Below are 25,510 nucleotides of genomic sequence, written 5' to 3'. Positions count from 1 at the left end.
CCTGTCGAACTCACACCTCAACTCAGCATACACGGAGAAAGCAATTGTGTCGGATGGTTCAGAGGATGATAAGGAATGCGCCCTTTGCTACCAAACAATACATAAATATATATAAGAGAATTATTAGCGGATGGCTCGAATATCCTATACCTACACTCTCGCGTAATGTTCTATAAACCTATATACATATATAACCTATTTGGGCTGTCCAGGGACTCTAAACCATAGCTCTGATACCAAAACCTGTCACGCCCCCAACTTTAACAATAGATATTATACAAATTATTACAATAGTTAACAAAAGGAAATAGATACATCTGAATCCAAGATCTTACAGGTTAGGGTTTGGAACAGCCCAATACTATTAACTACTACAACCTAATTTTTAACATCGAGTCCTTACACAAAACGATTACTAATCTACCTGAGCTCAAACATACGAATCAGTATCACAAGTCTTACGTGCTGTCTACTTGAATCTAACCATATCTGCTCAATGTAATATCAGGGTGAAAGCAAGTAGTAAGCCAAATGCTCAACAAGCGCTATAATATACATAAACAAGAATAAAAGAATAACAATGGAAATGAAAAATTCAACAATATAGTATCAAGAGATAAACTTTCAGGGTGATGGCCTCTTTTCTTGTAATAAAATAATTCAAAACCATTTCTTAATAAAAAACCATTTTATGACGCTACGGATTACAGCCGGTGATCAGCCGCGAAGTAATCCTGAACCTCGCTGGGTTCTAGAACAATAATGGGATCCCTAGGAAACCTTTAAGCCTACAAATTAAGAGCGGAATGGACTTGCGTCTCAGTCCAGATCCACTATTTAAAGGAAATATTTGTCCCCCTTTGGAACTGAAAATCCACTTTTTAGGTTTTATTATAAAAATTGAGTTGATGCCAAGTGACGGTTAAACTATTAAAAAATGAACAACTTTATCAAGGGTTCTAGATCAACGAGACTGATATCTTATCAAATGGAATTGTAAAGTTTCTATTCACAAGGAATTTGACAATGAGGTTTAACAGGGTTGTTGGATAGTATAAAGGAACTAAATCAAACTAGATTCAAGGTAATGGTTCCAGATAAGACATAGGTATTAAAATATAAAGAAGGTGAGCATCAGTTCAAAGTATAACAGGGTACCATGTTTTAAGGGTAAGAATAGGGTTATTAAGCAATTATGAAAAACTTTAAGGAATAACTGACTTTTAGGTATCAAGATAAGGTTACCGAGTATAACTTGCACAGTGTTCAACATCACAATTACTTTGGTATACTAGCATGGTATGACTTTTGAATCACTTGCATTGAAATCTTCAAGTAAAGTTAAACTACTTGCAATAATAACTCGAGGGTTCATGGCACTTGCATATAATACGAAAGATAGATTTAAAACCACTTGGATCATATATATCAAGGTGATTTAGAATACTCATATCATATATAAGAACTGGGTTATCACACACTTGCAGTGTAAATAAAAAGGTAGGTTGAAACACTTGCCTTGAGAAAGGCTTGACTAAACTGGCAGGTGGGAGCAACTGGAGTTTCACTCGACTTTAATGGAAATTTTACCCTCGTCTCGAGAGCCTACACAAAATAATAATAACCTCATTATAATATATACTCACTAACTCAACCTAATTATAAACCGAAATTACGTACATTAGCACTTAGGCCTATATACACATACACACTTACAATCACTTATAAGTATAATAGTTCACATAGCCACATATGCTCACATAACACATTTAAGAACATAATATATATATATCAACACACTATATTGCATCACTAAGTTTCGATGATCTCACTCCACTTACTTAAGTCACTTAGTTATGCTAAACTAGCCAAAACTCTTAATATCGACCTCATAACTCGAAGTGCCTTTTCTAAACCATCAAGTTCTTATGGACCCTGACTTAGTCCTTACACTCTACTGACCTTATAATATCTTACAACTATGATGGTCAACCTAGGCCTCACTCATAAGTTTTCTAGAATGAAAGGTTAAGTGATTGTGCTCATTATAGTGATTTTAGGATGATACCAATGGGTTTTTGAGTACAATTGACACCCTTACACTTTAGTTTTACCTCCCAAACTTTTACACTAGACTCTTCTGATCATAAGGCAACTCCCAAACTTGGTGTGGCTCAAGGGCCTAGCTTGGGCCTACCTGAGCCTAAGCTTAAAGTCTAATTTTCCCCTATTTTCTGGACAGAAAAGTGTCCTGATTTGTACTAACTTGTGGCACATGATTCTAACTCAATTCCTATGAACTATGGCTGGAAAAACTCCTCTGACACTCCCTCTAACTAGGGCTAATCAAGGCCTAGTGAGGGCCTACCCATGATATGGTCAAAACTCCCTATTTCTAATTTGCAACAAAACTGTCCCCTGCTGGACAGATTTAGTGTTTTCACTCCTGCACCTAACCAAACAACCTAAAAACCTCTAATAAACACCTGAAATCTAAAGTATATTCCTAGTTCTAGCTTCTGGTGTCTTGGGCCTCAAAGTGTATTACAATGACATGGTCAAATCTCACTCTAAACCTCATGGAACCAAACTGATATTCTGCCGAATCTAATGTACCCCTTTTCACCATGTTTCTCACTTGACAAAACAAACCAAACATCAATCAAAACCCAAACCAAACCTCAACCAAAGAAACCTACTATACTAATACTCCCACACACAATATTGGCTTAATGGAGATCATCATTTCCTAAGGTGCAATATAGCAAAACAATAGTTAACACAATACACTAATTACAAGTCATTTCAAACTCGAAAGTAACACTTAAATCCTCCAAATATATACGAATCAAAAACACATAACAAGGAGCACAAATCATATTTAATATATTAACTCAACTGAAATTAGAGATTATTTAGAAAAATCAATCCAAATGATCAAGAACTTTCGAAAATCATGAGTTGGATCTATGTATGCATGCTTTCGAATATACAAGCCAAAAATAATATGGTTTCCAAAATAATTTCATAATAAAATCAACATGCAAGCCTAACATTAACCATAACTATGTCATCACTTAGCATGCAAAGAGTTTTAACAAGTTTTTATTTCCAAAACCAAGTTATCATCACATAAACATTCAAAAATCAATAAAGCAACAAAGAAACACCATTAAGAACCATTCATTCGGCTCCCTTATGGTCATGGCCGAATGAAGTGGAAGGGAAATGACCATATAAGCAAGAACTTCACTCTCATGACTTCGCATTTCACCATTCCTTTTAGTTCTCTCAATAATACAACCTTAAATCCATGAGAATCAAAATTATATTTTGAGTTCTAGTTAAAACTATGACATGCAAGATCAAAACATAAACTTTTCACCCTAAACTCTTTGGATCATATATGAACAAGATATAGGAAGTAAGTTTACTTTGATGGAAGATGAATGTTTGAATGAAAATGAAGAAGAAAAAGGGGTGGGGCTTCGGCCAAGGAAGGTGCCGAGATAGGGGATGGCCGAGAGAGAGAGGAGAGGGAGGAGGGTGAAGTGAGGTGAGGGTGGAGTGTGGAGTGGAGTGATTTTGACAACTTATATTTGTTTTTATGGTTTGATTTGACTAAAATGTGAGTGAAGCTGGAAATTGACAAAAACAACCTTCTAGCAAGCTTGTGCCATTTTGCATGCAAGGATATGTAAGTAATTTGGCTAATAAAGTAGAAGTTAGTGGGGTTGAAATTTCCAAGTTTACCCTTAACTTGTATTTGGATCAAAATGCAAGCATGGGCAACTAAGTTAATTGCAAATTAAAATTCAAATAATTTATGTAAAACAATTTCTATAAATATAAATGCACTTCCATAAATCACAAAATATATATCATAAAATATCTTATGATTTTAGAAATTTAATGATATAAGATTTGAAAATTTGTTGTTAAAAGATTTTTAAAATCGATTTTTCATATAAAATGAAGTACTTTTGATCATAATTTAAAAATATTAAATAATAAGATTCTCCTTTCAAATTTTTTTATATAAACTAATACATTAAACACTTAATTTATAGGCACTCAACATATAGATCATCCACGTTTATAATTCAACATAATTTAAATCTCAATTATATACACACAATTATATATAGATAGGGTTTAGAAATACCGGTTGTAACAACTGTAATTACACGGATCCAAACCAATCGAGCTACGTACATGTACTGTGATGAGTCGCATGGAATTTTAATTATTGGAAACTAATTAACTTCATTTTATCATCATACTTATATAAAGGTTAATATTAGCTAATTAATTATGCAATTTACCTAATTAATAAACATGCGCTTTAGTAACATTAATATAAACAATATATAGTATCATTATAATTATATATACAAACGTTAACTAAAATATAGATCAGGTAATTGTAGAATTGAAGAAAATTAACTTGATAGCAGAAAAAAATTGTGAAGTCATTGTACTGTATGTTTGGGTAGAAAAATGGTGATTTTGTTAGATCTGCAGAGTAGAAAAACTAAGAGAAAACATTAAGATAGTAAGGTAGGTAATTATTAAAGATGAGATTGAATGTATCAGCCGAACGGTAACAGATATATCAAGGAGTTGGCATTAAATATGCAGATTTAATATACCAACAGAATAATAACGGAATGGTAACAAAAATTTTTAACCGGTCTAGTATAACAATGGATTATTAACGGAATATATATGGAAAACAAGGTTCAATATCCGTTGGCATGTCATTACCTTTCCGTTGATATGGCGTGGCAGGATTTTTTGGCGCCTATTTTCCCAACGGAAATATCTATTTCTAAATATCCGTCAGTATTCCATTATAAATCAGTTAGTATACGGTTAGTCTTCTAAGTTTCTAAGTTTCGTTGACAATCCGTTGGTAATAACCAACGTGTTTTTTTACGTTACCATTTTTTGTTAATCCCAAACAATGCAACAAGAATTACAGAAGGGGGGTTGAATGTAATAATGGCTACTTTTTCTGATTTTAAGAATGTTCTTACTTAGTATATAATTGTATTTGATTTGAAGTAGTGCGGAATGAGAGAATAATAGAAATCAAAACATAAAGCAATAAAACACAAGGCTTTAAAACTTTCTGGTGGATTTGAACTTATCCACCAGAGATATATATAAAGTTGAGAACTCTGTGATGCTTGAATAACACACAGCTGCTTACAAGAGAACTTACAAAATTACAGAGAAATGCTTAACATATACAACTTTTTCTATCTCTCTGAATATTAATCTTACTCAGTTATTGTTCTACTTGCTACACTTGGTTTATATATTACCAAGTTACATGATAGTAAGATAAGAAAATAAAACAAAATTATATCTAGTCTAACTTCATGCCGCTATATTACTCTATCCAGCATCTTTGAATATCTTCATATTTGCATGGAAATGGTAATGCTTCTTTGTTCTCTTAATCCTGCAATTAGGCCGCCACATTCCATTTGCAAACACCTGATGCATGTGACTGTGTTGTCACTGTCAACTGCTATTTTGAATATTATCATCCTCCGGGACTGTGCTAATCATCCGTCGGGAGCCTTGTTGATTATCTGTCGGGAGCCTTTGTAGATCATCCGTCGGGAGTCTTACTGTCACTTGATTCTATTTCACTTATGCAGAATTACAAGACATCTTATATTTACAATTAGCCAACCTATTCTGCATATCAATCTAGTAGTCAACATGACTTAAAGAATCCTACAATGTCTACTCAACTAGTACATTGTTGTTTGCAGAAATTTGCTATAGAACTTATTGTTATATAAGCTACACTCTCGGTGGATGTTAAATTGTCATCCTTCGGGACTATAAAGTTCATCCTTCGAGAGCTATAAAAACACTAAGTTAAAATCTACTAAGGCGTTTTGTTCAATTTATCATCAATTTCACAACATATTCCTAACAATCTCCCCCAATTTATGTCTACTGAAATTCTAGCCATCAATTAAGAGAAACTTGATGATAACAAAACACCCTAAATGTACAGATAAAATTATGGTAGATAAAACTTGTAAATGCTAAAGTTTATTTGAAAATTGAACAAAGTATAGTGTACAAAGAGTTCTCACAATCATTATCAAGGTGCTCCTCTAGTCTGAGAAGATGTTTTCTATTTCCTTGATTGTCTAGATTTCTTCCCAAGCTTCCTGCTGTTTTTTTCTATTTGATATTGGAGTTGTCTCTGAAATTCAAGTTCTTCAGCATTTGATAGATCCAGCTTTTCTTGCATTTCCATTAGAGTCTCATTGCTAGAGATACTCAATTGGTCATCTAGTCTGAAGAATCTTCTTACACCTTTATCATCCATGAATTCCATCAACCAGTGAGGCCTTAAATACACTCTATTTCCTGTGAAGGGAATTAATAGAGTCCTTTGGAGTGCATCTGAGGCTTTGATGCTCCTTAGATCTTATATCTTCTTTAGTACCATTCTCTTAGCAGTCACATTGAACCCAAAAATTTTCTTGAATGATGAGAAGATTTTTATCAAAACAGAACAGCTTTCTTGAAGAATCATGTGAAGGGGCCATGTGATCTCTTTTCCACCCTTGTATTTGAACACTAGTCTTTCAGGGAGATTTCTGTGAGCATCAATTGCTCTCACTTCTTCTAATTCATCCATATAAAGATTTATGTTTGAGAATTCCTTGATGTCATAGATATATAGCAGATCTCTCTTGTTGACAGTTGGTTGAGCTTTGGTTAAGGATTTGGTTCTGAGTTTCACAGGCTTGACCTTCTTGATTATTCTTGCCTTTGTCTTCTTTAGCTTGTTGAATATTGGTAAGTTAAGTTCAGGAATAGGCAAACTTTCCCAGTCTATTGGCTCATCCTTGAGAACTATAGGCTCATCATGAAAATTCTTTGTGGGATCCACCTTGAATTCCTCATGTACCACTGAGGGCTTGGATGTTTGAGTTGAAGTTGTAGACTGTTTGGGAAAGTAGTCTTCCATCTTCTCATCATCAAAATCCAACATTCTTTTGGAATGGAGCTTGTATCTGAACTTTCTTTTCTGTTGAGGTTCCTTATGCATTTTCTTATCTTGATCTTCAGCTACCACAGGTGGTTTCTCAGAAATCTCAGTTGCAGTTTTCACAGCTTCAAGTTTGGCTACTATAGCAGCTTGCTCTTTTTTCTGTTCGAGCTTCTTAGCCTCTAAAGCAGCTTGCTTATTTTCTTGCTTGATTCTTTATTTTTCTTCCTTTTTAGATTCTGCAAACTGAGGGTGTCCAGCCACCACACAGATTTTTTTCCCATTCCTGTAGATTTTGGCAATTCTTTTCTTTTGTACTGAGTCAGTTGGATCTTTGAAGAATGCAATGGACCTTGCCAACAGTTTCTTTTCATCAGGCTTTGGAGTCTCAAACATAAGATCCAAGGGATTTTTATCAGATGATTTTGGATAATTTCTTTTGGGCTTCAAAACCATGTTGGCTTTTGGAGACTTTATGCATGAAGGTTGGCCCTTTTCCAGATTTCCTAGACTCATTTCATTCACAGTAATTTGCTTGACTTGAGAGAAGTGATGAAATCTTGTTTGGTTTCTCAATTGGACCTAATTTCTTTGTGATTTATTCATCAATCTTCCTCCATTTTTCATCCAATTCCTTCTCAACTGCTGTAACATCAAGCTTCTTGAGATTTGTCTTTGAATCCAGCTTAGCAGCTGCTATTTGGATCAGATCAATGTTGTACAATACTGGTGGCTTAGGAAAAGTAATTTCTGGAACAATTACTTGACTGACTTGGATGTTAAGCACATCATTCTCCCCCTCACTGATTGGCTCTCCTTGACTAACTGGGACAAGTGAATCATTCTCCCCCTTTTGTTAGCATCAAGTTGAGAGGAGGTAGAAGTTTGTGCAGCCATTAAATTTTAAAGCAATTGAGTTTGTTGGGCTTAATGTAAATGAATTACAGTGAGAGAAGCTTCCATTGCTTTTAGTCTCGTATCCAGGGAGTCTACCTTCATTGTTAGATCAGTATTTTTCCTGAGTTGTCTTTGCATGTCAAGCATGGTTGTGTTTGGAAACTTGGAATCCAGTCTGTCAGAAACAGCCTGTTTGACTTGATCTATTTCAGTTTTAATGGTAGTGACATCCTGATTTTGTTGAAGAGACTGAATTTTGTGCAGTTGGAGAGAGTTGAGATGTGCTTGTAGAAGTTTCTTGGTGTTAGCATTGGTGGTGGCTTGAAGAGCTGTTTGTGTTTGTTGAATAATACGGAAAAAGGTAGACTTGAAGTGATGCTCATCATATTCCTTGGAAAACACCCAAGATGGAGTGTTTGAATTGGAGCTAGGGCCTGCTTCTCCCCCTATGTCCATAAACCCTTCTTCATCACCATCTTCATCCCCAAAAAGATCTTCAAAACCACTAGTTCAATAGTCAACATCATCACTTGTTGTAGTTGGCATGGCTGTGATGGCATCTTTAGCCCTCTGCATTGAAGCTGTAGTATGCACCAAGTTGAGTAGCTTCTCAGCCTCCTCATTTCCCTGTCCAGCCAAAATTTGATATGCTGTAACAGGATGAGTAAATTTCTCAGCATCCAAAGAGATAGAATCTATTACAGCTTGATATTCTTGCTGAAATAGTTTCTCTTTTTCTGCATCACTGACATTCATTGACTCATTAGAAATGGATTCCATCCTTATCTCTCATGTGCCTGCTTTTCTCTCATTTTCTCTCTCTTTTTACATCAAGGGCTCCCCTTGGCTCACCACCCTCACACCCTCACCTTCACCTACTAAGGTGGGCTCCCCTTCCCTCAAACCTAGGAGTGATTCTACAACTACTAACTCATCTACACTTGTAACAATAGTTGAAAAATCAGCTTGTGTAGAGAGTACCAACGGATGAGGAACATCCATTGGGGTAGTAGTTAGGATAACCGACGGATGACTGCTGTTAGACACATCCGTCGGGATACAATCACTAGCCGATGGATGAACAATATCGACCAGAATAGAAGAAATGATAGAGTTTGGAGTTGAACTATTGTAGATTCTGTGCAGATTGATGATAATTTAGGCACAGAAGTCTCAACAGTTCCTGAAAGAATTGGCAAGTAAGCCAAAAAATCATTTAGAAGATGATGTTCACTTGCACTGAATTTTGGCTTCTCCGACAGAGTTAAAGAAGGAGAATCAGGGATTGATGTATGAATCATATCCACATCCAATGAGTGTGTGGGTGAGTTTGGTGTGTTTGGTGCTTCAATAGTCAAATATTTTGGCCATGACTCCAGATTTATTGGAGCCACATCAAACTGAATTTGAGATGGTGCAGTGACCGAGTCTTTAGATGCAGTTTACACTGTGTGTGATCCCTGTGCATCCCCAAGTTTTCTAGATTTCTTCTTTCTGGTATAAGTTTGGGGTGAGTCTATGTCCCCAACCCTTTTGATCTGTGCTCCTGGTTGGGAGCTTGTTTCAATAGTAACATCCTTTTTAGAGGATGAAACCAGAGATGTAATAATTTCCTTATTAATCACCACAGTTTGTTGGGAAACTGTGGTGTGGCTAGGTTTGGGTACACTCACCTCTGCATCCTTATTCTTAGGGTTTCTTTTATGTTCACCCTGTCCCTCACCAACCTTACCACCCTTCACACTCCCCTCTTTGGTTTTGGTAGATTTTGAAACTGGCATCTTTTGAGAGACACCAGAGTGTGGTTTCTTTGATTTTGATTTTGAAACTTTGAATTTTATGGCTTGGGTAGGCATATGTTGGGTCATTGACACATATGTCATAGCCACAGTAAATGGCAAAGAAATTTGAGAGGTAGGAGGAGTAGAGACAGAAGAATTTACCTCACTTACCTGAGGACCCTCCATGACATGCAGATATATAAGAGGCACATCCTTATGGTGATTGGCTCTCTTTAAATCTGTAATAATTCTTCTTTCTTGAACCCAACAATCCAGTTTGTTGGTTGGGTTCTCAATCTCAAGATTCTCACAAAGATGATTAGCAATAATCATAAAGAATCTAGCATAATAGACACTTTTAGGTCTCTTCTTAATCTCCCCTAACTTGTAGCCTAACTCAAACATGACAGTATCACTAAAATTGAAGTAATTATCAGTAACTAAAATGCAGAGCATGTTAAGCATGGCAGTATTGACAGAATCAAAGTTGCTTACTTTACCAGAAAATACCTTGGTAACTACATCACACAGAAAACTACACTCTTTCCTAAGACCTAGTCTCCTAATCTCACTTAACTTAGAGGTAGAAAGTGCATAGCCAATAGAATTGAGTAAGTAAACTAAATCAGCAACTGTGTGTGGTTTAGTAGTATTGTTTTCAGGAATTTTAAAGCATGCTTGAATAGTATCACTGTTAATGCAAAATTCCTTACCATTAATAGAGAGAGTTATGGTTTTGTCAGTTGCCTGATATGCTGCAGTAGTCCACATCTCCACCACAACTTCATAGTAGATTGTTAGTGATTCCAGCATGGGATAACTGAGCTTACATCCCTTCACAAAATCCATCATTTTGTGATAATCCTCAGAGGCTGGAATTTCTTTGTTCACAAGAGCTATGAAATTGTTCTTCTCATAGATGAATCTTATCTGAGACATAATTTTGAATACTGGTGCCATTGTTGAAGCAAGGAAATTTGCAGAAAGAAAGGGTTTTTCTTTGAGAGAAAAGATAGCAGTTAATTGCAGAAGAGAAAGATAAAAGTAGAAATAAACTTGAAATAAGGATTTTATGTATTCTCAGATAAAATGGGATAAAAATTAAAGGTAAAAATTAAAGAACCAATGAAAGTTGCCCAAAATAGCCGTTTAAAATAAAATAAATTGTCAAAATTTCCGTCAATTATCCGTCGTGATATACTTACAGACTGTAAGTATATCTGATGACTAATGTTCAGAACTTTAACGGCTATGATGTAGACAATTCGACGGATGAGAATAGAGCAATTATCCGTCGGGTTTAAAATAATCCAAAAAAGTAACTGATTTTTACCAAGCTATTCTATTTTGACGGATGATCAAATTCAATGGATAAGGAACATCCGTCGAGATGTAAAATTTAACTTAGCCAAATTTTCATCCAAAACAGAAAAATCAATTAAATTTTTGCTGCATTACAACTTGCAAAATTATTATAAAATAATTTAAGAATAATTAAGCATACCTAACTCACTTACCAACCTAGTAAAGGTGGATTCATCAAGTGGCTTGGTAAAGATATCTGCAAGATGCTTCTCACTTGGAACAAAATGTAGTTCCACAGTACCATTCATCATATGTTCCCTAATGAAGTGGTACTTGATATCTATATGCTTTGTTCTTGAATGTTGTACTGGATTTTCAGTGATGGCAATTGCACTTGTGTTATCACAGAAAATAGGAATTCTGTCCACATGCAGACCATAGTCCAACAATTGGTTTTCCATCCATAAAATATGTGCACAGCAACTGCCAGCAGTAATATATTCAACTTCAGCTGTGGAAATGGAAACTGAATTTTGCTTTTTACTGAACCAGGATACTAGCTTGTTTCCTAGAAATTAACAGGTTCCTATAGTGCTTTTTCTGTCAATCTTGCACCCTGCATAGTCTGCATCTGAATAACCAGTTAGATCAAAACCAGAATCTCTAGGGTACCAAATGCCAAGTTTTGGTGTTCCCTTGAGATATCTGAAAATCCTCTTTATAGCTATTAAATAAGACTCTCTAGGATCATCCTGAAATCTAGCACGAAGATAAGTAGCAAACATTATATCTGGCCTACTAGCTGTAAAGTACAAAAGTGAGCCAACCATGCCTCTATAGCTTGAAATATCTACAAACTTTTCAGTAGTGTTTAATTCAAGTTTAGTTGTAGTGGCCATGGGAGTTTTTGCAGATGTGTAATCCATTAGATCAAACTTCTTTAAAAGATCATAAATATATTTGGTTTGACTAATGAATATTCCATCACTAACTTGCTTAATTTGTAAACAAAAAAGTAAGTTAGTTCTCCCATCATGCTCATTTCATACTTAATTTGCATCAATTTGGCAAAATTTTGGTAAAAATTTTCATCCGTAGAGCCAAATATAATATCATCTACATAAATTTGAACAAGTATACTAGAGCCATTAACATTTCTAAAGAATAAAGTTTTGTCAACAGTACCTCTTGTGAAGTGATTTTCTAAGAGAAATTTTGACAAAGTATCATACCAGGCTCTAGGTGATTGCTTCAGTCCATAAAGTACTTTCAAAAGATTGTAGACATATTTTGGAAAATTTAGATCTTCAAAACCAGGAGGCTGACTGACATAGACTTCCTCCTCCAAGTCTCCATTCAGAAAGGCACTTTTGACATCCATATGATAGACTTTGAAATTGTCATGGGCTGCATAGCTAAGAAAATTCTGATGGCTTCAATTCTTGCAACAGGAGCAAAAGTTTCATCAAAATCTATTCCTTCTTGTTGAAAGTAGCCCTTAGCAACCAATCTAGCTTTGATCCTGATAACTATGCCATTTTCATCCATCTTATTTATGAATACCCACTTGGTGTCAATTGGATTCTTTCCTTTAGACCTGGGTACCAGCTTCCATATCTTGTTCCTTTCAAATTGGTTTAGCTCCTCTTACATAGCTAGAACCCAATCAGGATCCAACAAAGCTTCTTCTACCTTCTTTGGTTCTTCCTTTGAGAGAAAACTGTTATACAGACATTCTTCTTGAGTTGCTTTCCTTGTTTGAACTCTAGAAGATGCATCACCAATAATGAGCTCAAAAGGGTGATCTCTAGTCCATTTTCTCTGTTGAGGTAGATTAGCTCTAGATGAAGAGGCCACATCATTGTCTTGATGTGTGATTGATTTTTGATTCGAAGAAACTCCCCCTAAGTTTATGAATCTTTGATTTGAAGAAGGAGTTCTTTCTGTAAGTGATCTGTTTTGACTCTCAGCTTCTCTCATTGTTCCGATGGATGATGCACTTTGTATCTCGACGGATGAAGCTGATTGTCTACAGATGGATGATGCATTATGTAACTCGACTGATGCTGAATTTTGTGCATCATTGGGGATAGTCTTTTCTGCATTATCCTTAGCCACTATTTCTTGATCACTATCATCATAACTGTCTTCACAAATCATCTCCACATTGTCAAATTTGAGGATCTGATTGAAATCTCCATCTTGCAGTCCTTCAATCTTTTTATCATCAAACACAACATGTACAGATTCCATAACAATGTTTGTTCTAAGATTGTAGACTCTATATGCTTTCCCAACAGCATATCCAACAAAAATTCCTTCATCTGCTTTAGCATCAAACTCTCCATGCTGTTCAGTTTGATTCCTTAGAATGTAGCATTTGCATCCAAAGACATGAAGAAAATTTAGAGTTGGCTTCCTATTCTTGAAAAATTGGTAGGGAGTCATGCATTTTGCTTGATTGATCAGAGAAATATTATGAGTGAAGCATGCAGTATTCATAGCTTCAGCCCAAAAATATGTTGGTAACTTTGTCTTTGTAGCTTCAATAAGAGATCTATTTTTCCTTTCCACCACTCCATTTTGTTATGGAGTTCTAGCTGCAGAAAACTCATGCATAATCCCATTCTCTTCACAAAATAATCTCATCACAGAATTCTTAAACTCGGTTAAATTGTCACTCTTTATTCTTCTTACTTTGAACTCAGGATGATTATTGACTTGCCTTATGTGATTGATGATGATTTCACTGGCTTCATCTTTGGATTTTAGAAAATATGTCCAAGAGAACTTTGAGAAATTATCTACAATTACTAGGAAATATCTTTTCCTTGAGATGGACAACACAATGACTGGTCCAAACAAATCCATGTGTAACAATTGCAAAGGTTCTTCAATTGTTGAATCAAGCTTCTTTCTGAATGATGCTTTAATCTGCTTTCCTTTCTGGCATGCATCACATAATCCATCCTTTAAAAAACTCCACTTAAGGAATACCTCTAACCAAATCTTTCTTGAATAGCTCATTCATGGTCTTGAAGTTTAGATAAGACAGCTTCTTTTGCCATTGCCAACTTTCATCTTGACTTGACTTGCTAAATAGACAAGTAACAGATTCTGCATTTGATGAGTTGAAATCAGCTAAGTACATATTTCCTTTTCTCACCCCAGTGAGAACCACTTTGTTGCTTCTCTTGTTGGTCACAACACAGGCTTCAGAATTGAAAGTGACTGAGTTGCCCTTATCACAAAGCTAGCTGATACTCAACAAATTATGCTTGAGTCCATCCACTAGGGAAACCTCTTCAATGATGACATTATCATTTAAAATCAAGCCATATCCCATAGTATAACCCTTGTTGTCATCTCCAAAAGTGATACTTGGGCCAGCTCTTTCCTTGAACCCAGTGAGCAGGGTAGAATCTCCAGTCATGTGCCTTGAGCACCCACTATCCAAATACTAAAGATTCTTTATATTTCCCTGCACACATCAAAATCAAATCAAGTTGATTTTGGTACCCAAGTTTCCTTGGGTCCTACCTTATTAGCCTTTTTCTTTGGTTTCTTAGTTTTGACCTCATTTGACTTGGGTATTTCAGATTCATCCTTAGTCATTTGAATTGGACCTTTGAAACCATTCATTGAAGCAGAATTATCATGCATATTTTAATTAATAGGAAAAGGCATGCTATGTGTAAACATGTTATTCCAGTAAAGCATGCTAAATGGCATTTGAGGCATACTAAATGCATCATAATATGGATTAGGTGCAAATGCATATTAGCAAATTATGCATTAATGCTCTGTACAGCCAAAGCATTCATAGACATGGCAGGTATGTTGGGAAATGAAGGAGATACAGACATAGGAGTACGTATAGCAAGTTTGTAATTAACAAAAAAATGATTAACACTACCACACTTAACACATATTTTTCTTGGAGCATATTTATTAGGTGTTTAGTTGTTATGTTTGTTAATTCCTACCTTCCCATTTCTGTTGTTTTTCCTTTTTGATTCTGCTTTTACTTCAATTTTCTCCAATCTGTCATTCAGTTGCTTGATAGACAGATGACCTACATTCACTCTTTTGTTCTTATTCACTTGACTTGTTTCTCCTGGAACAAAGTTCTTAGAAACTGATCCATACTTATCATTTAACTTAGATAGTTTAGCTTTGCTAGCAGGTTTTCTTATACTCGACGGATGTGGCTCATTGTATCTCGACGGATAATCCTTTTGATTATTCGACGAATAATTTTCATCATCCGTCGAGTCCACATCAGTTAACAGTCCTTCAACCAAATTGGAATCAAGCTTCTCCTTGTTCTTTTTCCAGGCTGCATCACAGAAAGATTCTATACCTTGAACTTTAGAGATTTGAGCATGGACGTCTCTAGATGATTTCCATGCTTTAATCATTTCCTGTTCTCGTTCAAGTTACTTTCTAAAAATCTCCTCTTTTTTAAGGATTCTGTTAGTTCATCCTTAGCAACCTTGCATTCTAATTTCAATTTTCAAACTCAATGAATTGAGTCTCTAGCACAGTATTTCTCTCACTTAAAAACACATTGTTCTCCTTAATTTTCTTATTTTCTTTGGTGAGCGACTTAAGTGTAACACGCAGGTGATATAGTTCAGTAGACATGTCATTTATGGCATCATTACACTCAGCTTTAGATAAATGAGCTAGATTTGTTGTGATTACCTGATTGCTTAATGAACTGGTTTATGTTTCATCTGATTTGGCCATAAGTGCTAGATTGACATAGTTTATTTCTCCATCTTCATCTAATCCATCTGCAGCCCAGTCATTTTCTTATGTAATGAACGCCCTTTCCTTTTGCTTGACCAACTCAAGGTATTTTTTCTTGTAATCAACAGGCTCAAACTTCTTTTTACCAGAATCAGGCTTCCTGCATTCACTTGCAAAATGACCTGCCAAGCCACACTTAAACACTTGAATTTAGACCTATCAACCATATTTTTTTGACTTAGCTGCTCCAAAATTCTTCTTGAATTTGAGCTTGGTAAATCTCCTGGATAGAAAAGCAAGATCCTCATCTATGTCATCTATGTCATCTTGGCTCAATTGTTCTTCATTTTCATCTACTAGCCCTTTACCCTTGCTTTCACAGACCCTTGAATTTGATGTAGATTAAACAGCTTCAACCTTCATCTACTTTTCCTTTTCTTGTTCAGCAACTAGTGCAACGGATCCTCCTTTCTTCCTTCCAGTCTCCATCTTTTCATCTTGCTCTATTTCAAGCTCATAGGTTTTTAGAATTCCATACAGTCTTTCCAAGGTGAATTTTAATATCCCATATTTTCAGATATTATTATTATAATTATTTGGAATTTTTTATATAATTTTATGTGAATTTTAGTTAATTATATGATAATTGAAATTGATGTTTGGATGTTTATATGTGATATTATTTGAGTATTTTAATTTTTATATATGCAGAATAAAGTATAGATAATTATGGTATTCTTCTGGTAATTTTGGATCGTTATATGATATAATGATTTATAGATTTAATAATTATTTTCTGTATAATTACAAAACTATTTCATAAAAACTGGGAATCGTCCAACATCAACCGTTTTTACGTTTTTACAATCCGAAACTTTTCCGAAAACCACTTCCTCACCTAATCTGGTAACTCCGGACATTTTTCGTGTTTTAACTTTTTCAATCTGGGTTACGGTTTGACCCGTACGCGTCCCGGCGTACAATTTTCGATACGATAATCATTTCGGTAGATCAATAAAACTCGTATTCTCGAGAGACGGGATATTTTTACATTATTTTCTCATATGGTGTTTTATAAGAAGCTCGATTTTGATAATTATCCAAATCTGGTATTAAATTGTATCATTTTTATAGTTACTTAGCGGCTAGGTAATCTATTTTCGTATCATTTTGCATTTACTTAGTGACTAAGAAACTAATTTATCGATCCAACATGAACAAATATTCCATAAATATATATAGCCCTTTTATTATTTCATTTTATTCGTTTAATCATAATCAGTCAGTAACAATATAGAATTCGTTACATTCTTGAGAATCAAACGCACAAACGAAAGCGTTATCGAACTCCGATTCAAGCATGCAATATATCAAATCGAAGCTCTCGAAAAGTACTTTCTGAATCAATTAACCATTTTTGTGCAGAAATTAAGGTGATTTTCTTATTTATTTATTTTAATTCAAATTATTGGATAATTAAAATATGAATTTTTGTTCTTGATGTTGTTGATGTGATGTGATGCTAGAATCTTATAGATAATTTCTTCCTGGTCATTTTGGTATATTATATGACTAATTTGGAGTTCAATAACATATCGAAATTTGAGTTTAATTCTTGGAATTGAAGATTAGGGTTTATAATTATTTTGAATGTTCTTGAATAAATTCAATTGAAATTAGGGGTTTTATTTGTGGAAATTTTGGGTTGAAACAAATTATACCAACTTATAGATCCTCTTGAAACCAGTTGATTCATGTGCTTGAATGTAGTATTGGGTTTCGGGAGTGAGTTTGCCGGAGTTTAAGAACTCGGTGGCGGTGGGTTATTGATTCGATTTTTACGGCCATATTATGTTAGGTCACACAACACTGTAGAAGGGGGTTGAATACAGTGTAGCATACAATCAAATCGATTTAGAACACAAGTAACAGAATACAGATGTATGCGATATAATAAACTCTGTTACAATGGAACTGTCTTCTCTCACTGATGAACAAATATCACGAGAGCTGCTAGGTTACAATGTATGATCTTCTCGATGATCGCAACACATATAGTGTAAACCTATGTCTATGTTTATATAGACACACAGTTATAAGATAACTTTTAATTGATATGGAATATAATTATGTCTCCTAAAATATATCAATTAGATATCTTATACAATTCTTCTAGTCCTCTAACTCTTTCCATGCATATCTTCTTCTGTATTAGTCTCGATCTTCTTTCCTGTAAATCAGCTTCCTTCCTTAACTGGTAGTCCTCCAGTACTTAAGTTCTGATATCCATCTTCTGATATTATCTTCTGATAATCTAAGTCCTGATATCCTTATATCCTGACTTCGAGTAAATTCTGATTCCAATAAGAACTGATATTTCTTGTTTGTTAAGATCTGAAAACTAAACATGAAACATATTAGATATGACATCTCAAATATATCCAACAATCTCCCCCAACTTGTAAATTATGCAAGAATGTACAAGTTAATAGATTTGATGATGTCAAAAACATTTAAGTTCAAATGCAATAAGAGTTTAATAAGACTATTAATTACAACTTACAAAACATCCAGCTTTACCAACATCACTGAATCAGTCTGAATCCATAATGATTATTAACAAAATCATTTATCAGATTATCTTCAGCTTTCCTCAGAACTTCAGCTAACTGTGCTTTGACCTGCATCGGTTCTTCTTCTTTACTATCACCAATTTGATAAATGGCTGTTCTGAGAGCTTGAATGGATGTTCTTTCTAGTCCATCACCAAGTCTGATAACCTTAGGATGTGAAGAGTTTTCATTATAACATAAGCATCTTCCTTTCAGAATAACTTCCACATTAGCAGAATTTTTCAGCATAGGAATTTCTCTTCCATCACCTTCAGTAATCATTGGACTGTAATGAGAAGTCTTTGTACCAGAGATTTTGAATAGATCTCTTATAGCCTTCAAAATGTATTCTGACCATCTTCTTGTAACATCAGATTTTACTTCTAGAAGATAGTGAATATGTTGAAGCTCTCTGACAGACTTCTTTAGTACATCAGTATCAACTAGTCTATAAGTCCTTCCATCACCGAGAAATAAGATCAGTTTCTCTTTTAGATTCTCTTTGTCATGAGCATCTATCAAAATTTGAGCAGACAACACCTTGTCAAGGTGCCTTTATTTGATTTGTTCATATGGTTTGTCTGTCAACATGAAAGGATCTCTTAGAGTAACCTCTACTCCTGTTTGAATCTTCTCTTCATCAGAATCTAATCCAACTCTATCTCTAGGTTGCTTGGCTCTCAACCCAAGTGTAGCGAGTTGATTAATAATGAGATTGGATTTTGGTTCAACTGGAGTAGCTTTCTTCCATAACAGCTTCTTCTTATCAGCAATTGTCATTTTCTTCATATCAACTTGAGCATTGTCAGTAGTTGATGTCTTGATAGCTTGATCAGAATTTGTTGTTTCTTCTGTACCTTGCTGTCCTTTATTCTGAATAACAACTTGAGCGGTGTCAGAGGTTGTTTTAGATTCTTCAATTATCTTTCTTCTTTTCAGAATTTGAACAGTTTATCTTCAACAAGATTATCATCAGTTACTTGAACCATTTTGCACACTGGTTTCATCAGATCTTGAGAAGTTTTCAAGTCCAGTGGCTTGGTTGGTTCATCAACTTTTCCTTTCCATTTGTCTTTGGGATCACTCTCAGTCTGTGATCTAATCTTGAACTTTGAAGTTTCAGAATTTGACTTTTCCTTTATCACAATATCTTTTTCCTTAGGCCTTGGAGGTTTCTTTGCATCGGAAGCTTTAGACTTAAGATTTGTCTTCTCAACAAATTTAGCTTCTTCCTCCTTAAGAGTTTCTAAATCCATTCCTGGATTGTGTTTCAGAAATAATCTTCTAGCTATCTCCTCATCAAGTGTCTGGATTTTAGGATTTTGAAAATAAACAGTAGTCTGCTTCCCCTTTCACTTCAGAGTTTGCAAAAACTTCTGAGAGTCTTCAGATCCTGACTGAATCAGAATATCAGAACTTGACATCAGACTTTGTTTATCAGCACTTGACTTCAGTCTTTGAGCATTTACAGTATCAAAACTTGACTTGTTCTGAATAGAAGTTTTTCCTTGAACTTTTCTTTGACCTCTGCTCTTTTCAGAGTTTCCCTGGTCATCACCTTCATCATCCTTTTTCTTCAGTTCATAAGTAGGTGAGCATTTGGACTTAACTACCTTCTCCCCTTTTTTGGAATCATTAGGAAGTAAGAGAGAAAGAAGAAGTTCAACTAAAGATTGGATTTCATCCAATTGAGCTTTCTGAGAAGCTTGATTATCCAGGACCTCAGCAATTTGGGCCCGTTGCTCCTCTTGAGTTTTCTCAATGGCTTCAACTTTTTCAGAATAGGTCTGATATACCTGTTCTTATCAAGTTTGAGTTGTAGATCGAGCTTATCAGCTTTTTCTCTGAGTGTATCAACCTTTTCATGAGTAGAAGTATGTAGACCTTGAAGATGTTTTGTATACAGAGCTCTGATCTTGAGCTGTGTCTTAAAATCAACATTTGTAAGCAACTCATCAGCTTTTGCAATATGCTCTGTCAGAACTTTAGAACATGGAATAAAATCTGATTCATTTCACTTCTTGGTCCATTCAACACCTCTGTGAGTATCCTCCCAAGAAATATGTGCTTCCTTTTCAACAAAATTTCTTCACCAATTCTTCCTTGCTCAGATTAGGAACTGGATGCTCAGCAGAAACACTATCATCCGAACTTGAGGAAGACTCATGCTGTTCTGATAGCTCAACAGTGTGTGAAGCAACTGAAGATTCAGGAATAACATCATCTAAATTCTGAGGATCAAAATTTATCTCCAGAGCTGGTGTCTTTGATGTAGATGGAGCTTCCAGATAAAGAACTTCAGGTATATTCAAATTATGAATATCTATTTCAGAATATTAAGTTTGTTCTTTAGCATCATCTGTAGCTTTAATAGGAGAAACAGGAGGGGTTACAACTGTATCATTAGCAGTATCTTTGGCTTGAGCTGGAAGGGCTTCAATGATAACTGGTTCTTGTGAGATCAGAGATTCCTGATCCCCTTCCTCAGCTTCTTCAGTATCTTCTGATGGAGCCTTAGCCAAATACCTCCTAGCCTTCATTTCCTTCAATCTCCTTGCCAATGAAGGAGTTGCTTCAGCAACAACAGAACTTACAGATTTCTTTCTCTTCAAAGTATCAGAACTTTGAGCTGTTGTTTCTTTCTGAGAAGTAACATTCTCAGCTACATCTGTCACAGGTTCAGATGCATGAACCCGTGCTTCAATTGTTTCCTCAAATCATCAAAAATTGAATCAAAACATTCATCACAGGATAAAGTTAAAATCGATGAAGTAAAGATGAACAAATTGCAATTAAAACATGCACAATCATATAATTTGAGAAACAAAGAACAAATCTTGTAATTAAAGGAAATTTAATTAATATATCAGATGAGTACATTTCATGAAATTTATCAATTACATGCAAAAATTACAAGATAGTCCTATTCTAAGATTCTTAATATCAACAGCCTTAGTCCTAGTCTAAGAAGCCTAACGACTAGTTCCTTCTGCTGCTAACAAAGAGCACTGCAAGACGGATGATTTGTTCTTGCTGACGGAGAGCTTCTCTCCTTTCCTCTTCCAAACGATCAAGATGGAGGTGGTAGTCCATCGAAAAGAACAAAAGGTTTGTGTGAACCTCTTATGGAACTGAGTTCCAGAGCTATTCAGGAATGGCGGTGACATGCTACTCCTGTTGCCAGTCATCACAACTCAACTCTATATTGGAAGTTTCATAGTTCATGAACAAGTTGAAATGAACCATTTTTGTTGATGAGAATAAAAAGAGAGTGAGTTTGTGAGAAAATGAAAGATGACTTTGGCTTTGATGAGTAGTCGGTTTAAATAGCCAATGGAAGACCAAGGGACGCGAGGACTGTTTAACTATTGAGAGTAAAAATAATGATGCATTGTCTCCCTAGACCGATGTGTAATAATAACAGTCAGTAAAAGGTTAAAGCAAGAGTTAATGGGCACGGGAAATAATTAACAATTACTGTGCGCATGCAGTTTTTCAAGACATACACATTTACCACTAACACAAAATGATTATGACTATTTTTATCTTAACCAAATATATTCTGATTTAAATATGACTGTTTCAGATTTTACCACAAATAAGTCAAGTAAGGAATAATGCCACATAAGCATCAAGGATTCCATCAGGATTTAATATCAGAACTAACTTATATCAGATGTTAACAGTCATCAGAACCTAGCTTCTATACTCAAAAAGTGAATATCTTGTTCTGTAATTCTTTATACAAATACTGACTTGTTTTCTTCAGAGTTTAATCATCAGAACTTCCATCAGAATTTGTCCTCAGAATTTATGCACATGACACTTAACTGTTTGTCAACAACTTAATCACCACAGTAATTTTCATCATTCATATGGGGTGAAAGTGTGTGTGCATTCAGCAAAATATCATATAAAGATTAAAGTCTGATAAACTTCAGTACATCTTAGAAATAAGGCATAACTAAGAAAAATGCTTAAAATCTGTCATCAGTCATGATGTCTACTATAGAACAAATTTATGCAAGAGTTCAACTCAACTGTTTGTGCTCATTTTATGCATCTTTTGAAATTCCTTTTTACAGTGGCTTCTCAGTGTAAGTGAGTCACGGCTGCTTATCGAAATTTATGATGATATCAGAGTATTTCTCTAGTAATCATTAAGTGTGAAAAGTCACCAAGAAATTTTTTGCGTTTTTAATGCATATTACTTAATACCAGCAATGCACTTGGGTCTTCCCTTCCACATATTTACTCTAGATCTCAAAGGAGTACCTGACTTTTATTCTTTTCTTTTCTTTTGATAAGTCAGGCTTATCAGCACTTAGTTCATTCTTAAGATTTACTGACATCAGAATTTGACAGATAAGAAACAAGAATCTAGTTTGTGACTTAGTAATAAGATACATAAAGTAAACTTGACTAATCTCAATATCAGAATCTACTTGTGTTAATGAGTTTCCATATAAACAACTAATTCAAACAGTTATCCTCATTGAATTGAATAGTCACAGAACATTCAAAACACTTATCAGAGTATATAGATCCACATCATATAACAATCAGTATTTAATGAATTTTTAAATTAAGCACATATTACATATAGATAATACAATCTGTAAACACTGATCATAAAGTCTGATACATGAGAACAAAAACTAAGCAGATTTAGAGAAAGAACCTGAAACCATTCCAAGTTCATTTATCAATCTTATAAAAGTAGCTTCACATAGGGGTTTTATGAAGATATCTGCTAGCTGTTGATCTGTTGGAACAAAATGCAATTCCATTGTACCTTCATCCACATGTTCCCTTATGAAATGGTACATAATGCTGATGTGCTTTGTCATTGAGTGTTGAACTGGATTACCTGTCATAGCAATTGCACTTTGATTATCACAGTAAATAGGGATTTTAGAAAATTCTAACCCATAATCCAGTAACTGATTCTTCATCCAAAGAATCTGTGCACAACAGCTTCCTGCAGCAATATATTATGCTTCTGCAGTTGATGTGGAAATTGACTTCTATTTCTTGCTAAACCAAGAAACCAATCTGCCTCCAAGAAATTGGCAGCTTCCACTAGTGATTTTCCTGTCTATTTTGCATCCTGCAAAATCTGCATCTGAGTAACCAATTAGCTTAAAATCCGATTCCCTAGGATACCACAATCCTAGATCAGCTGTACCCTTAAGGTACTTGAAAATTCTTTTCACAGCTATTAAGTGAGGTTCTTTTGGATCAGCCTGAAATCTTGCACAAAGACAGGTAGCATACATGATATCAGGTCTACTTGCAGTTAGATAGAGTAAGGAGCCAATCATACCTCTGTAGTTAGTAATATCTACTGATTTACCAGTATCCATATCTAACTTGGTTGCAGTGGCCATGATAGTGGATGGAGTTGAACAATCTTGCATTCCAAATTTCTTCAGTAAATTTCTGGTGTACTTGGATTGATAGATAAAAGTGCCTTCATCATTTTTCTTGACTTGAAAGCCCAGAAAATAGCTGAGTTCTCCCATCATACTCATTTGATATCTTGACTGCATTAGCTTTGCAAACTTCTCACAAAGTTTGGAATTTGTAGAACCAAATATGATATCATCAACATATATCTGTACCAAAAGTAAGTCCTTTCCATGGTTGAGGTAGAATAAAGTCTTGTCAATTGTGCCTCTGTGAAATCCACTTTCCAGAATGAATTGAGCTAAAGTCTCATACCATGCTCTTGGAGCTTGCTTAAGGCCATAAAGTGCTTTGTCAAGCTTGTAGACATGATTGGGAAATTTAAGATCTACAAAGCCTGAAGGTTGTTCAACATATACCTCTTCTTCCAATTCTCCATTGAGAAAAGCACTTTTCACATCCATTTGAAAGACTTTAAACTTCTTGTGAACAGAATAAGCCAAAAAGATCCTTATGGCTTCTAATTTAGCAACTGGTGCAAATGTTTCATCATAATCAATACCCTCTTGTTGAGAGTAGCCTTTAGCAACCGGTCTTGCTTTATTCCTTGTAATTATGCCATCACTGTCAATTTTATTTCTCAATACCCATTTTGTGCCTACAACAGATCTGTTCTTTGGTCTTGGCACTAGGGTCCAGACTTTATTTCTTTCAAATTCTTTTAACTCTTCCTGCATTGCTTGCACCCAATCAGCTTCTTGAAGAGCTTCTTCTACTTACTTTGGTTCAGTCTGAGATAGAAAGGAATGATAGAGACATTCATTTGAAGTTGCAGTTCTAGTTCTGACACCTGCTTCAGGATCTCCAATGATTAAATCAGGTGTGTGTTCTTTAGTCCATTTCCTTGTAGATGGAAGTTGATCTCTAGAACTGGATCGTCCTCCATGATCCATGCTGTCTCCATCAATATTTTCTGATGCTCCCCCTGTAGTTATGCTCTCTGAGACTTCAAAACTTGAGTTTGATTTTTCAGGAGTTGAAGAATCAGGGCTTCCAGAATTATCAGTACTTGGTTCATCAGAACTTGAAGAGTTAGTGATAGTTTCTGATGCTTCTCGAGAGTCTTGAGATGTGGTAGGATCTTCAGCTTGCTCCCCCTGGACAGGTGCATTTTCCTGTGGAGTTGTTACCACAGTTTTAATAACATCAGAACTTAATCCAGTAGAACTTACAGGATCAGGGTTTAAGTCATCAGAATTTCCAGAATCAGAATTTAAATCTTCTTTCTCAAATCTCAGCTGAGCATGATCATAGAAATCTTCAAGTCCAGTAATCTTCTTATCATCTAAAGAAACATTGATAGATTCCATGACAACCCTTGTTCTTAAATTGTACACTCTGAAGGCTTTTGTGGAAAGTGGATATCCAACAAAGATTCCTTCATCAGCTTTTAGATCAAATTTTGATAGCTGTTATGGATGAGTCTTAAGAACAAAACACTTGCAACCAAATACATGAAAGTATTTCATATTTGGCTTCTTTTTCTTCACCATCTCATATGGTGTTTTTCCATGCTTGTTTATGAGTGTAGCATTTTGAGTAAAACAAGCAGTCTACACAGCTTCAGCCCAAAAATAGGTTGGCAACTTTGCTTTATCAATCATAGTTCGTGCAGCTTCAATCAGAGTCATGTTCTTTCTTTCTACAACTCCATTTTTCTG

The sequence above is a fragment of the Apium graveolens genome, chromosome 8 (genome assembly GCF_009905375.1).
Source record: "Apium graveolens cultivar Ventura chromosome 8, ASM990537v1, whole genome shotgun sequence".
Classification (NCBI taxonomy): Eukaryota; Viridiplantae; Streptophyta; class Magnoliopsida; order Apiales; family Apiaceae; genus Apium; species Apium graveolens.
Note: the sequence above shows the minus strand (reverse complement) of the source record.